Source organism: Chiloscyllium plagiosum, chromosome 3 (assembly GCF_004010195.1).
Source record: "Chiloscyllium plagiosum isolate BGI_BamShark_2017 chromosome 3, ASM401019v2, whole genome shotgun sequence".
Taxonomy (NCBI): Eukaryota; Metazoa; Chordata; class Chondrichthyes; order Orectolobiformes; family Hemiscylliidae; genus Chiloscyllium; species Chiloscyllium plagiosum.
The window spans coordinates 61,627,677-61,644,638 of NC_057712.1; the positions used below are offsets into that span (position 1 = coordinate 61,627,677).

The following is a 16,962-nucleotide window of genomic DNA, read 5'->3' on the forward strand; positions in this document are numbered from 1 at the left end:
AGGCTAGGTGAGTAGACAGATGCATGGCAGATACAGTTTAACGTGGATAAATGTGTGGTTATCCACTTTGGTGACAAGAACAGGAAGGCAGATTACTACCTAAATGGAGTCACGTTAGGTAAAGGGGCAGTACAATGAGATCTAGGTGTTCTTGTACATCAGTCAATGAAAGCAAGCATGCAGGTACAGCAGGTAGTGAAGAAAGCTAATAGCATGCTGGCCTTCATAACAAGAGGAATTGAATATAGAAGCAAAGAGATCCTTCTGCAGCTGTACAGGGCCCTGGTGAGACCGCACCTGGAATATTGTGCGCAGTTTTGGTCTCCAAATTTGAGGAAAGACATTCTGGCTATTGAGGGAGTGCAGCGTAGGTTCACGAGGACAATTCCCGGAATGGCGAGACTATCGTACGTTGAAAGATTGGAGCGACTGGGCTTGTATACCCTTGAGTTTACAAGGCTGAGAGGGGATCTGATTGCAACGTATAAGATTATTAAAGGATTGGACACTCTGGAGGCAGGAAGCATGTTTCCGCTGATGGGTGAGTCCTGAACCAGAGGACACAGTTTAAAAATAAGGGGTAGGCCACTTAGAACAGAGTTGAGGAGAAACTTCTTCAGCCAGAGAGTGGTGGGTGTATGGAATGCTCTGCCCCAGAAGGCTGTGGAGGCCAAGTCTCTGGATATTCTCAAGAAAGAGTTGGATAGAGCTCTTAAGGATAGTGGAATCAAGGGTTATAGGGATAAGGCAGGAACAGGATACTGATCGAGGATGATCAGCCATGATCATAATGAATGGTGCTGCTGGCTCAAAGGTCAGAATAGCCTACTTCTGCACCTATTGTCTATTGAAACTAGGAACCAAGTAATTGAGAGAGAACAGTAGAAAGTCAAAAATCTCCATTATTCTCTGTGCAGGAATGTGGGTTGGAATTATGTTTTATGGTTTAAAAGTGTCAATTGCCTACATAGATAGTGATTAATTAAAAATGCTTTCACTTGTTCACTTACACTAAATGCCTCAACATTTCATTCTGGATTAGTGGTGCTGGAAGTGTACAGCAGTTCAGGCAGCACCCAAGGAGCTTGAAGCTGCCTGAACTGCTGTGCTCTTCCAGCACCACTAATCCAGAATCTGGTTTCCAGCATCTGCAGTCATTGTTTTTACCTCAACATTTCATGTCATTTTAAATCATCCTTTCAGTAAATAACTAGAAATCAGATTATTTGTAAAGTTGTTGGTCTCTATAGACACCATAACACACACTCCGTCAAAATGGATTAGATGCTATCTTAATTTAAGGGATACTAATCCAGGACAGGTAGATGTGTTGTAGTAAAATTAATAAAACTCAAATTTAGAAGTAAGTCAATCAAACTTATTAAACCAAAAGCTTTTGGGAGGGGCAGCGTGATCCTGACCTGAACAACGGGACTTGACGATACCATCTCTCCCCGAACAAGTACAGCAGTTTTTTTATAGTCTCAAATCTCAATGACGTGACAACAAGTCAGTTTCTTGTGTTCTGCGCATGTCTGCAAAAATCACCGGTTTGTTCTACGCATGCGCAGAAGGAGATCGCTTGTCCACGAGCAGCGTACCATGCCTCTGTGTTCTGCGCATGCGCACACATAGATCGCTATTTCCACGAGCAGCGTACCATGCCTGTGTGTTCTGTGCATGCAGAGATCACTGGTTCCAAAAACGGTATACCACGACATTGTATTCTGTAAGTATTTCTTCTTTAGTTAGTTCCTGTCTTCAAGTGGAACTAGGTGATAGATTAGCCGCGATCCCCTTAAAAAGCACAATAAGGTTGAGAGGCTGAGAAATCTACATCATTTCTATGGCAAGCCTGGCATATCTGTGTTGACTATAAGTTGGCTGAGTTGTAATTATGTTTTAGGTCCTCAACCCTTAACACCTCAACCCCTTCATTGCCTCCATGTCTTCTACTTCCCCTCCAGTATCACCCACCCTAGCCCTTCAATGCCCCATATGCATTCCTCATACCCAGACTCACAAAGTCCACCATGTACAAAGCTAATGAAATTTGGAAAATCTTTGAAGTGATCCTGAAAGTGACAATGTCGTGAAGCTTTGGAAACCAACTTTAAAAACATCTTAAGAGCTTACAAATTTCTGAAAGTATCAATCAACCACAGTGATTTATATCATCATTGTAAAATTATTTCATTTACTCCTTCATTTTAGTCTTTTATAAATCAATACAAAAATAGCTTTTTCTGATAGGGGTGCCAGATGGCTTCCATAAGACCATAAGACATAGGAGTGGAAGTGAGGCCATTCGGCCCATCGAGTCCACTCCGCCATTCAATCATGGCTGATGCGCATTTCAGCTCCACTTACCAGCGTTCTCCCCGTAGCCCTTAATTCCTCTAGACAACAAGAATCTATCAATCTCGGCCTTGAAGACATTTAGCGTCCCGGCTTCCACTGCACTCCGTGGCAATGAATTCCACAGGCCCACCACTCTCTGGCTGAAGAAATGTCTCCGCATTTCTGTTCTGAAATGACCCCGTCTAATTCTAAGGCTGTGTCCACGGGTCCTAGTCTCTTCGTTTAACTGAAACAATTTCCTAGCATCCATCTTTTCCAAGCCATGTATTATTTTGTACGTCTCTATTAAGTCTCCCCTTAATCTTCTAAACTCCAACGAATACAATCCCAGTATCCTCAGCCGTTTTTCATATGTTAGACCTGTCATTCCAGGGATCATCCGTGTGAATCTCCGCTGGACACGTTCCAGTGCCAGTATGTCCTTCCTGAGGTGTGGGGACCAAAACTGGACACAGTACTCCAAATGGGGCCTAACCAGAGTTTTATAAAGTCTTAGTAGTACATCTCTGCTTTTGTATTCCAACCCTCTTGAGATAAGAGACAACATTGCATTCGCTTTCTTAATCATGGACTCAACCTGCATGTTTACCTTTAGAGAATCCTCGACTAGCACTCCCAGATCCCTTTGTGGTTTGGCTTTATTAATTTTCTCACCATTTAGAGAGTAGTCTATGCTTTTATTCTTTTTGCCAAAGTGCAAGACCTCGCACTTGCTCACGTTAAATTCCATCAGCCATTTCCTGGCCCACTCTCCCAACCTGTCTAGATCCTTCTGTATCCTCCCCACTTCCTCAGTACTACCTTCCTGTCCACCTAACTTCGTATCATCGGCAAACTTCGCTAGAATGCCCCCGGTTCCCTCATCCAAATCGTTAATATATAATGCGAACAGCTGTGGCCCCAGCACCGAACCCTGCGGGACACCGCTCGTCACCGGCTGCCATTCTGAAAGAGAACCTTTTATCCCAACTCTCTGCCTTCTGTTAGACAGCCAATCCTCAATCCATCCCAGCAGCTCACCTCGAACACCATGGGCCCTCACCTTGCTCAGCAGCCTCCCGTGTGGCACCTTATCAAAGGCCTTTTGAAAGTCTAGATAGACCACATCCACTGGGTTTCCCTGGTCTAACCTACTTGTTACCTCTTCAAAAAATTCCAACAGGTTTGTCAGGCATGACCTCCCTTTACTAAATCCATGTTGACTTGTTCTAACTGCTTAACCGAACTCCAAGAGTAGCTAATGTACTTAGATCAGCATGAGATGTTGACATAACAAGAGAAGAAAGTGTCATTTTTTTTAATGACATCATGATTATCTTGAAATAAGTAATTCTTTCTTTGAAGTGGTTTTTCAATGTCGGTGTTTATTTATACTTCAATTTCAAAAGGAACATTGAATGGCTGTTCTCCTTTTTGGTTACCAATTTGAATCTAAAAGTCCCACCTGTTTCATGATGTCACTGAATTGCCATTAGTTATGTTTTCTATCGGAATAGAACAAACTTCAACAAAATTGCAAAAAGGATGGGTTTGTTCCTGCAATGGTACTGAATGGAGCAGAAGTTTTCTGTGTGGAATGGTTACCTGCACACCTAATCTGCACTGGCCAAAAATGCCAGTCGAAAGAATGAAGCATATTGACTTTGATACCATCTTCCTGAAATTCAAGTGAAATTCCAACCAGATCTGCACAATATCCAGGCTTGGGCTGACAAGTGGCAAGTGATATTCACACAACATAAATGCCAGGCTATGACCATCACCAGTAAGAGACAGTCTAACCATCGCCCTTGACATTCAATTACTATCACTGAATCCCACACTACCAACATCCTTGGGGTTACCATTGACCAGAAACTCAACTAGACTCACAACACAAACACAATGGCTACAAGAGCAGGTCAGAGGCTAGGAATACTGTGACACATAATTCACCTCCTGTCTCCCCCCAAGCCTGTCCACCATCCACAAGGCACAAATCAGGAGTGTGCTGGAATACTCCCCACTTTCCTGGATGAGTGTAGCTCCAAAACTACTCAAGAAGCTTGACACCATCCAGGACAAAGCAGCCTACTTGATTGGCACTACAAGCATTCATGCCCTCCACCACTGACGCTCAGTAGCAGAGTATATACTATCTACAAGAATGCACTGCAGAAATTCACTAAAGATCCTCAAACAGCACCTTCCAAACCCACGACCACTTCCTCTAAAAGGACAAGAGCAGAAGATACATGGGAACATTACTACCTTCAAATTCCCCTCCAAGCCACTCATGATCCTGACTATGAAATATATTGCTGTTCCTTTACTGTCACTGGTTCAAAATCCTGGAATTCACTCCCTAATGGCATTGTGGGTCAACTCACAACAAGTGGACTGCAGTGGTTCAAGAGGACAGCTCACCACCACCTTCTCAGTGGCACTAGGGACAGGCAGTAAATGCTGGCCAGTCAGCCAGCGACGCCCGCATCCCACAGATGAATCAAAAAAAATTGTAGAGCAGCATCTTACAATTTTCAATCGTAGCAATGTTTCCCACAAATCTGAAGAATGTCTTTAAGAGACTTTTACTTTTTTTGAAAAGCTTATAACTTCTGTCAATGTATAAATCCTTATTAAAAATAATCATTGAGAAAGTTATTTGCTCGTACTGGGACAATATCAGTTTTATCAATAAATTATTATAAATTTATTGCTGGCTAGTTTGGTTATTAACACTGTTAATGGCCTTCATTAAAAAGTTAACAACTCTAAAACATGATTCCTTAATCTGACTATAGTGTTTTGGGTTTCACTGCATTACCTGAATTTAATTGCGTTACTTATCATATTTCTTTTAATATTAAATGCAGTATTTATGATTCCTCAATAACCTGGAAGATACATTAGCTGCTGTGGGAATTTGCATTACTAATAACAAATAAAGAAGTATTCATTTTGCGCTTCTGAAGTATTTACTAGCATTGTACTAAGATTGTTTGTCATTACAGTAGCTAAGGATTAGCTCGTTCAATGGGAGCAATATTTACTTGTCCCCAGCATGGATTCATAGTGAACATAAATTGAGATTGATGCCTCAGTATATCGCAGGTGAAATGCCAATGCCATTCCTGCTTGTTACCAGCAATTTTCGCATTAAGGAGGAAAAACATGAGCAGGAATCTTGCTATTCTTTTATTCATTCATGGGATGTGGATCTCAAAGGATTTTTTGCTCAACTCAAATTCTCTGCCTTTTTGAACTTCTGTACTTTTTGAACTTGGGATGTGGTGACACCCACTGAGCTGTTAGGAAGGGAGTTTAAAGGTCATCTTCAAAGAAAAGTGAACGTGTAATTTGACTTATACTGCAGTTACAGCTGACTACATTCTTCAAAGAAATACTATCACCAAGGTCCCAGATTGACAGATGATGTGGTCGTGTTTGTTGCAGGTGAAAAGACATGGGGGAAACAAGGGTCTTGCCAAATTAATTGGCATGAATTTTCCAAAGTGACAGAGTAAGCAAATTTCTAAAATGTTGTTCAGAGGATTTCATATCAATGATCAAAAAAGAATCAATGATTTGATTTAAAAAAAACAGCCAAGTAAGATTCCCACTCCCACATACCTTGCTTTTTTTTTGCAGTCCTGTATTTGTTTTTGGGCTGATTTTTAGAAATTGTTATTCTGCAGCTGAACTGGGAATTCAGCTCCCCTCCCTCTAGGAAACCGGGTCTTGAGTTGTTGTGCCCCTCCATACTCCTGCCCAGTTCTGCTCTTAGAATTATCATTTGCAAGCCCTTCAGAGCTTGATTTTCCTGGGCAGGTGTTTTCATAGTTGGTACTTGCAAGATTTGAATGAATGAATTGTCTTCACCTTCCTCTGTTTTTGCTTGGCTTTAGCCTTGCAATGGCAATCAAAGAGGGCTGAATGACAAATGTCAGCATTAACAGCTGAGGGACACCTCCATGCAACATCATGTTGCCTTGAGGTAGTTCAAAGTGACAAGAATGTAACGATGGTCAGAAACCCTGTGTAACCTGCTCCCCAGCCTCACCATTTCCCATGCCCTTGCTCACACATCAGTGTCTATGTCATATATGGTGACATATTCCATTGGTGTGAAAAAACCTGAATAAATGGTTTGAGTCATTTTCCTTCTGTTATGAATAGTCCTATTTTGTGAGTGTGGTGTTTGCCGAATATGAAGTCAGTTGAAGGATTGACACAGCTTACAGGTGGGAGTAAAAGGCTTCACTTGTGGGGCAGAGGCCAATTAATTTAGTTAGGCACTAAAGATATTTTGAGTTGACCTGTTCAGAGATGTTTATGCACACATCCAGAGCAGATGGGCCTTGATCCCAGCACCTCTGGCTCAGAGGTAGGGACACTACCACTTTGCTACAGGAGCCCCTCAAACATCAAGCAAACTGATGTTCAAAATGTTTTGAGATTTTCTATACTAACCTATTCTGAAGTGTTTTACACACCAGTGGAGGAGATGGGACCTGAACCCAATACTCTGGCTCAGAGGTAGGAGCATAATAACTACACTAGAACAGCCCTTAAAACAGCCATTAAACATATTTTTAATCCATAATCTACCTGATTAGAGACAGTATTACATGCCTCGTGAGCAGGTGACATTTGAATCCAGATCTCTTGGTTCAAAGGTAGGAATACGAACACTGCATCACAAATCCCCTATAAATCAGGCCTTGGATTTTTAAGAATTATTTTTTACTTCACATGCTTTTCCAATTAACCTGTTCAGCGATGTTATGACACCATTCTGCGGTAGGTGGGACTGGAACTTGGGCCTTCTGCTCCAGGGCTACGAAAACTATCACATTGCTACAAGACAGTGCTTAAACAGTCACTGAACCTATTTTTTTAATTAACCTGTTCAGAGATGTTATTACACACCTGTAGAGTAGCCAGGACCTGAACCCAGACCTCGCGGTTCAGAGGTAGGGACACTACAAGGACCCCAAAACATGCACTAAATTATTTTCAAAGCAACCTGTTTAGAGACTTATTACACTCCTCTGGAGCAGCTAGGACTTGAACCCAGGTCTTTGGTCCAGGATTATGGAATTGAACCTAGGCTTTCTGGTCCAGGGTTAGAAATATCATCAATGAGCCACAAGAGGGCCCTAAAACAGACATTGAACCTATTTATCTAATCAACCTGTTCAGGGATGCTATTATACACTTCTGGAGCAGGTGGGACTGGAATCCGGGTCTCTCACTCCAGGGATAGGGACACTACACTGTACCACCTTTAAACAGGCACTAAATCTCGTAAGGTACAGCAATTTGATTTAGTGAGTCATGGTTGATCTTAATTGCTCATTATTGTAATTTGAATGGACCTGAAGTTGTTACAACTGAGACACCTACAAGTTCAGTGCTTTAGAGCTGATTAGATGCATTTTTTTTGTGGAGCCGTATATGTTAGTTTCACTCATGCACTTCAATTGTAAAGTACGAACTGGTCTGGCTGACACACAGTATTCAGTCGCAGGCACCTCAACAGAGTGCAAGGGACCGATTGCAAGAGGATGTCCTAGTGGAGAAGGTCTAAAGGAGAGGAATACACTCTAACTGCAGGAATAAAGGAGAAAATTTCATCCTCCTTTTCCTCTTCCTTCTGTCTGTCTCTCCTGTAGCTGTTCTTCTCACTCTGATCTCCTGCTTCCATCATTCATCCAGATGAAGGGGCATTGCTTCGCAACCCACTGGTGGACAATCACCCCTTTTCTCCTGGTGACTCCTATAGTGTACAGTGGCCAGCTTCATACTATTTAGGTAAAACACTCAGAGATTTGCGAGAATAAATGCAAACATGTTGATGAACTTTTGACAAACTCTCCCAAGAATTCTTCTAAAGTGCTATAAAAGTCCACTTCAAAATTCCAACAGTAAATGAACTGCAAAAGGTAATAATAGCACTGCTTAAAATACTCCATAATAACTTGCTTACTTCAAACTGGGTTTTCTAGCCTAGAGATTTAGACATGACCATTGCACCACAAGAGACCTATCCACAAATCCTCTATCATTTCCTGAACATGTACTAGTAAACACTTAAGTGGAAAAAAAGACTCACTGTGAGGCAGATCCTGGTATGAAATCAACAAGATTTATGAGAAATAGACTGAACTGAAGTTTCAGTTTAAGACCTCATCGTGGTCATTACTGTATCTGGGAAAAATGCTCCACAATCCCAATATCGAGTGAGACTAAAGTCAAGAACTCCAATTGTTATTTTATTGAATCACTTCTATTAGGAAATCCAGTAAGAAAATTTGAAGATAAGGCTTCTGGAATGAAGAATTTCTTAGCTGCAATTCTAGTACAAGTTCAAAAATTAAAAAGTAATAAGAAATAAGAGTATGTTAATGGATTTTTAGGCATTCAGTAGTAAGATAGCTTGAATAATTTAAGTTCATTATTGAATAAATAAATTAAGGGAGTACTGCAGCAATAACTAGTATGATTAGGAATGATGAATGTTTAAGTAGATTATTTTAAATCAATTCTTAATCTAGAAACTTCAAATCAAATCTCTTTTAAATCACTTTACTGAATAGTTGCAATTTTTCCTCTGATTTATTTGTGAAATTAAATGACTAACTGAACATTTGAATTGATAGTGAATCTCTAGAAAGAAACTCATCAGTCATAGTCAAACAATATCAAGTTTCTCAGCAAGGGTACACATAGGCAATGAAATTCAGTTCAGGTATATTCAATTGTTTGGAGTTAAAGGTTTTGTTTCATCCTGAAGTGTAGTCCTCAGCAAGTGTGCACACATTTGGTCAGGCATTATTTTGGTTAGGGCATTAACATTGCGCTGGAGGTATTCTACTGCAAGTTATTCATAGCTGGCAGATGGTGTACTCAATCAGTGTGTAATGCTGATTGACGCCTGCACTGCCATTTTGGAGCCCAACGGTCCATCAAATGTGGTATCTTTAATACATGTTCAGCATTAGGTTGGAACTTAGATAATGACGAGACAGTACAGGAAAGAGATAGCTTAGTAGCATGGTGTAAATACAATCATCTCTCCCCCTCAATGTCAGAGGGAAAATGAAGGAGCTGGTCACTGACTTCAGGTAGTGGAGTGGAGGGCATGCCCCTGTTTGTATCAATGGTGCTGAGGTGGAGATGGTTGAGAACTTCAAGTTCCTAGGCGTAAATATCACCCACAATCTGCCCTGGTCCATCTATGTCAACGCTACAGTCAAGAAAACACAGCAGCACCTTTACTTCCTCATGAGGCTAAGGAAATACAGCATGTCCACAGTGATTCTTACCAATTTTTATAGATGCACCATAGAAAGCATCCTACCCAGATGCATCACAGCTTGCTATGGCAATTGCCCTGCCCAAGACCGCAAGAAACTATAGGGAATTGTGTACATAGCGCAGTCCATAGCACAAACCAACTTTCCATCCATTCACTCTGTCTATACTTCCCACTGCCTTAGAAAAGTAGGCAACATAATTAAAGACCCCTCCCACACCAGTTATTTTCTCTTCCACCCTGTTCCACTGGGCAAAAGATACAAAAGTTTGAAAACACATATCAAAAGATTCAAGAAAAGCTTCTTCCCCACTGTTATCAGGCTTCTAAAAGGATCTCTCAAATTAAGGCTGATCTTTCTCTGAAACCTTTCTATAACACTAGGTTCTGCATTCTGCTCTACCACCCTGATGTAGTTATTAAGTTATAATTTGTTCGTATAGCATGCAAAACAATACTTTTCACTGCATCTTGATACATGATAATAGTAATAAATCAAATAGGTATGATATGCGTCGACCACTTTTATTTAAAGGGACTAACAATTCCTTACAGCTTAGTTGCTGATTCATTCCTATTTATTGAAAAAAAAGCAGATGCTGGAATCCAAAGTAGACAAGCAGGTGTCTGGAAGAACGTAACAAGCCAAACAGCATCAGGAGGTGGAGAAGTCAATGTTTCGGGTATAATCCTTCTTCAGGAATGGAGGTGGGAGTAAGCGGAGCTGCAGTTAGAGAGGTGGGGGAGGCTTGGCTGGGAAGAGGGGCAGAATGGTGAAGTAGTGATAGGTGAATACAGGTGCTGGGTATGACCTCGGTCGATGGGAAGACCGAATCCGGTTGGTAGCTGGAAGGAAGGGTCTGTAGCTGGGATGGAAAGGGAGTCAAGGATGGGTGGCAAGGTTATTTAAAATTGGAAAACTTCATGTTGAGTCATCCAGGCTGTAGGCAGCTCAGGTGGAAAATAAGATGTTGGTCCTCCAATTTGTGGTCTGATTCACTGTAGCAATGGAGGAGCCCATGGATGCGCATGTCAGAGAGGGAGTGGGAAGGGGAATTGAAATGTGCAATGACCGGGAGATCAGGCTGGCTCTTGCTGGCCTAGCAAGGCATCTCGATAGAAATTGTCCCATTTTGTTGATGCAACATGGGTCCATGCAGGGCGGGTCATGCTGAACAAATCTTTTCGAATTCTATGAAGATATTACGAGCAAGGTGGACAACGGGGACCCAGTGGATGTGGTGTACCTAGATTTCCAAAAGACCTTCAACAAAGTGCTACATAAGATAAGGATGCATGCTGTTATCTGTAAAGTATTAGTGTGGATAGAGGATTAGTTGACTAACAGGAAGCAGAGTGGTGATAAATGAGTGCTATTCTGGCTGGCAATCAGTGACTACCGGTGTATCTCAGGGATCAGGGTTGGGACCACAGTTATTCACAATTTATATAGATGATTTGGAGTTGGGGACCACATGTTTGCAGATCAAAGTTTGCAGATGACACAAAGATGAGTGGCAGAGCAAAGTGTGCAGGGGACTGTGAAACTTTGCAGGGGAACATAGATACTTTGAGTAGTGGGCAAAGGTCTGGCAGATAGAGTAGAATATTAATAAATGTGAGGTCATCCATTTTGTTAGGAGTAACAGTATAAAGGACTTTTATGTGAATGGCAAGAAGTTGCAGCATGTTGCTATGCAGAGGGATCTGGGTGTCCTTGTGCATGAATCACAGAAGGTTGGTCTGCAGGTACAGTAAGCAGTTAGGAACGCAAATGGAATTTTGTACTTCATTGCTAAAGGGATTGAGTTTAAAAGCAGGGAGGTTATGTTGCAGTTATATAGGGTGCTGGTGAGGCCACACCTGAGGTACTGTGTGCAGTTTTGGTCTCCTTACTTAAGAAAGGACGTACTTGCACCGGAGGGGATACAAGGGAGGTTCACTTAGGTTGATTCCAGAGTTGAGGGGGTTGACTTATGAGGAGAACCTGAGTGGACTGGGATTATATTTATTGGAATTCAGAAGAATGAGACGATCTTATAGAAATGTATCAAATTATGAAGGGAATAGAAAGGATAGAAGTAGAAAGGATGTTTCCACTGGCACATGAAACTAGCACAAGAGGGCATAGCCTCAAGATTAGAGTGAGCAGATTTAGGACTGAATTGGGAAGGAACTTCTTCACCCAGAGGGTTGTTAATCTATGGAATTCTTTGCCCAGTGAAGTAGTTGACGCTACTTCAGTAAACATTTTTAAAGCTAAGATAGATTTTTTTGAACAATAAAGGAATTAAGGGATATGGTGAGTGCACGAGTAAGTGGATCTGAGTCCAAGGAAAGATCAGTCATGATCTTATTGAATGGCGGAGCAGGTTCGAAGGGCCTGACGGCCTACTCCTCGTTGCTATGTTCTTATATTCTTTGAGATGCTCAGCGAAACGTTCCCTCAGTTTATGCTTGGTCTCACTGATATACAGCAAACCACATTGGAAGCATCGAATGCAGTAAACTAGGTGGAGGAGAGGGCACCTGAACCACTTGGCCTTCGCTTTGATTGTGGAAGTATAAGGTAGTTTCCAGAGTTGTTCAAGTTTGTACTGTGTGCATGGAATGGTGTGATATCTGCTGACAGATATTGTCTTGACTTTGATGACTCTGTCAGACATGATCCCTCTTGGAATACAGCATGGATAGTAGGACGAACAGTGGTAACAAACAATAGAACATACTGCTGGAAGTAGGCTGTGAAGAAGTCTAGGGAGAAGGAGTTTGAATAAGGGGTATTATTTGCTGAGAATGTTCAGGGAGCAATTCTCTCATTTTAACCTCAATGAGAAACAGAGGTCAGAGTTCCCTTCTTGCAGTGAAGTTGCTCTTGATGAGCCTGAAAGCTGCAGGCAACTCCCCTTTATCCAAGCATTCCCCAACCCTAAGAACAACGAACCCATTACTCAAATCTCTTTTTGTCCAAAGGAAATTCAGCGAGCCAGGGAATATCAAACTCAAAATTCACCCTTCTCACAAGTGAAAATCCAGGCCTATATGTGAAAATTCAGTTGTCCTACAGGGAGAAATAACTCTACACACTGACTGTCCAAGTGCAGTTTAACTAGAAGAAGCAAGTTATGCTGCCAGTGCCATGCCTGAGATAGCAGTTGAAGGGTTGAATGGTCTCTTCCTGTTCCTATTTTCTGTGTTTCTTTTTTATTCATTAACAAATTCGGACTAGGCCAGCATTTATTGCCCAGATGGCAGTTAAGAGTCAACCACATTGGTGTGGGTCTGGAGTCACGTGTAGGCCAGAGTAGATAGGAATGGCAGTTTCGCCTCTTAAGGGATAAGTTAACAAAATGGGTTTTCCCACATTGGATAACAGATTTATAGGCATAATTAAACTCTTAAATCCAGATTTTTATTGAATTCAAATTCTACTATCAGCTGTCGTGAATTTTGAGCCCAGGTCCCTAGAATGTTACCTGGGTCCTGGGTCTGTGGATTAATAGCCCAGTGATAATACCACTCGGCCATCACCTCCCCTTTTTAATGACGGTACCCTATTTCTGTACAGTCTACAATATCATCCACATTTCAGCCATAATTTTAAACCAGTTGGTGGTTAGTATGTTTGAAAGACTATCCTCCAGTCATGTGGCTCATGATCCCAGAATGCAATTCCTGCAAAATGTAGGATTGAGCAAAGGGGATTTTTCAAAACTTTTTTTAAAGAACGAGGTGGCAGTTGGGCTGAGCTCGGGGAGAAATACACAGCACAGAGATAGCTGACTGGAACCATTTTTCAATCTGAAAATCCAATTCACACCTCAACTCTAAAAGAACAATCAACCAGATCTAACATTCTAGATTGAAACTATTACACAGCGGGCTACTCCCAACCCAGGCATTATGGAACCCGTACACATACCAGACATTCAACTTCAATCAATGTTCATTCAGAGAGATATCAACCTCAATTAAAATGCATTTACACATGCTTTTAACAGTCAGGAAGCCAGTAACAATAATAAGCACAGATTTGGCACAAAGGTAAGAGACCTGCAACTAAAATAGAGGCAAAGAGTCATAGAGATGTACAGCATGGAAACAGACCCTTCGGTCCAGCTCACCCATGCCGACCAGATATCCTAAATTAATCTAGTCCCATTTGCAAGCACTTGACCCATATCCCAATGAACCTTTCCTTTTCATCCAGCCAGCCAGATGTCTTTAAGTATTGTAATTGTACCAGCCTCCACCACTTCCTCTGGCAGCTCATTCCGTACATGCGCCACTCTTTGTCTGAAAAAGTTGCCTGTTATGTCATTTTTACATCTTTCCCCTCTTACCCTAAACTTATGCCCTCTAGTTCTGGACTCCTCCACCACATCCTATCCATGCCCTTCATGATTTTATAAACCTCTAAAAGGTCACCCCTCAGCCTCTAATGCTGCAGGGAAAACAGCCCCAGACTATTCAGCCTTTCCCTATAGCTCAAATCCTCTAACCCTGGCAACATCCTTGTAAATCCTTTATGAACTCTTTCAAGTTTCACACTATCCTTCCGATAAGAAGGAGACCAGAATTGCAGGCCCCAACCTCTCCCTGTGAGCAACTCCCGCAGCTGTCTCCAGAAGAGGCATATCAAATAGTTGTCTCTCTGAGAGCTATCCGCTGGCAGTTATTCCCAGGAGGTGTTCCAAACAGTCATCCCCAGAAGGAGAATTCAAACAGCTAATTCCAGCAGCTATTTCCAAGAGCTAAGTCTGGAAGGGCATCACAACTGCAATTCCGAAACCTACAGGCCTGTTCTGCACCAGGGGAACCAGCAGCAACCATTCACGACTAGCAGACCTAAGAACTAACAACCTCTGAAGATCGCCAACCCAACCGACACTGCAAGGCTTCAGATAGATCCTGAGGTGAAATCCGGCTCGCAAAACGTAGAGAAAACCAAGTACTCACCCGATAAATCCAATATGCGTCAGTGGATTCAACCCCGGCTGATGACCTACACCGTCCGAAATCTTCAATGAGATACTGATTACAGCAAGTGGGAACAGTCAGATGTATTTCAAAATTGAGTCTTTTCCCCAGTGATGAGCTTAAATTCCCGAAACGCTAAAGTTTCCAACCTCGCTAGCAGGGAGGGGAAGGTGGATGGTGACAATGCAGGTACTGTAAGGGTAGGAAGCCTGATTAAAGTGTCTCTGATTAAATCATGATTGATGGAGATTGCTGTTAGCTTCCATCCATGGACTCCATTTACACAGCTCATTGCTGTGGAAAGGCTGCCAATATCATTAAAGACCCATCACACCCCAGTAACAATCACCTACAACCTCTTGCGTCTGGCAAAAGAAAGAGAAGTTTAGACACACACGCGCGCGCGCACACACACACACCAGCAAGTTCAGAAACCGCTTCTTCCCGGCCATTATTAGAGTGACGAATGGACTTTCTAACTTCAAATAATGTTGCTCGTGCTAACGTTGATCTCACCTAGCACATGTTCAATGCGATCGTAACCTGTCTGCCTCTGTCAAAGTTTTTTACAACCTCTGATCTGCACATCCTTACTTACAATGGTCTGATAGGTGAACGTGAGGACTGCAGATGCTGGAGATCAGAGTCGAAGAGTGTGGTGCTGGAAAAGTCAGACAGCATCTGAGGAGCAGGAGAATCAACGTTTCAGGCAGAAGCCCTACATCAGGAATGAGGGGTTTATGATGATCATTTATATGCTGTGCCTGTACTGCTCATAATCAAAGCATTGCACTGTACTCTGATTCATGTGACAATCAATCAATCAATCAATCAACGGTTGGATAATGTCAACTAACTATTAGATTAAGTAATACCACATATCAGCCATTTCATGCAGGCTCTGGAGTAGCAAATGTAGGGAAAAAAAAATTGTTAGTTACACTTTCTTCAGATATCATCAGTTGACAGAAATGGTTTGCATGACAAAAGCTGGCAAAAAGGCAGATTACGATGCACTTGGTATAGAAACACTGAAAATATATGAAGGATGTTTATGTATGAAGTGAATACTAATTATAAGAAGTTAAAAATCACACAACACCAGGTTATAGTCCAACAGGTTTATTTGGAAGCACTAGATTTTGAGGTGCTGCTCCTTCATCAGGTAACTAGTGGGGCAGGATCATAAGACACAGAATTTATAGCAAAAGATCACAGTGTCATGCAATTAAAATGATATATTGAATAAACCTAGATTGCTGTTAAGTCTTTCATCTTTTAGAATCAGAGTTTGGATGAACTTCGGATCATTCGGGAGATGGAAGGGGTTATTCAGAGGAGTTACGGGGAGGTAGTTATTCCACAGCCACATGAAGAAGGCTGTGGAATACCATCAGGAGTAGGAAAGGGAACCAGCAGGCAGTGCAGGAGTCTCCTGTGGTGGTTCCCCTCAACAACAAGTATACTGTTTTGGATACTGTTGAGGGGGATGTCTTACCAGAGGTAAGCAATGGGGCACAGGTCTCTGGCACAGATTCTGTCCCTGTTGCTCAAAGGGGAAGGGGGTGAAGGAGCAGAGCTTTAGTCATTGGGGACTCCATAGTTAGGAGGACAGTTAGGAGGTTTTGTGGGAACGAGAGAGACTCACGATTGGCGTGTCGCCTCTCAGATGCCAGGATTCGTGATGTCTCTGATCATGTTTTTGGGATCCTTGAGGGGGAGGGGGAGCAGCCCCAGTCAAGTCCACATAGGTAGGAAGAAAGGTGGGGATCTAAGGCAGAAATTCAGGGAGCTAGGATGGAAGCCTAGAGTGAGAACAAAGAGTTGTTGTCTCTGGTTTGTTGCCTGTATCATGTGCTAGTGAAGCAAGGAACATGTAGAAAGTGGAGCTGAACATGTGGCTGCAGGGATGATGCAGGAGGGAGGGTTTTGGATTCTTGGATAATTGGAGCTCTTTCTGGGGAAGGTGGGACCTCTACAAACAGGATGGCCTTCATCTAAACCAATATCCTGGGAGGGGGGAGTTTAAGCTAATGCAGCAGGGGGATGGGAACCTGAATTGGACTTCGTGTGCAGGAGGTTGAGGGTATTGAGGTCAGGGATAGGCTTACAAAGTCGCAATCAGGATGTTGGTTTGAAATGTGTGTACTTCAATGCCAGGAGTATCCGGAATAAGGCGGGTGAACTTGCAGCATGGGTTGGTACCTGGGATTTCGATGTTGTGGCCGTTTCAGAAACATGGCTAGAAGAGGATCATGAATGGTTGTTGCAGATTCTGGGATTCAGATGGTAAAGGAGGGGGGGAGAAGGGGTGTGTGTGG

The 16,962-nt window shown here is 42.3% G+C and overlaps 1 long non-coding RNA gene across 1 annotated transcript in view; it reads left to right on the forward strand.

Moving 5' to 3' along the window:
• Nucleotides 1–1,643: 1,643 nt before the first annotated feature.
• LOC122544082 overlaps nt 1,644–16,962 on the forward strand; it is a 60,204-nt gene continuing 44,885 nt past the window's right edge. The window contains exon 1 of the long non-coding RNA XR_006310263.1: nt 1,644–1,729. This is a non-coding gene — a long non-coding RNA (uncharacterized LOC122544082). The remainder of the gene's footprint in view (nt 1,730–16,962) is intronic.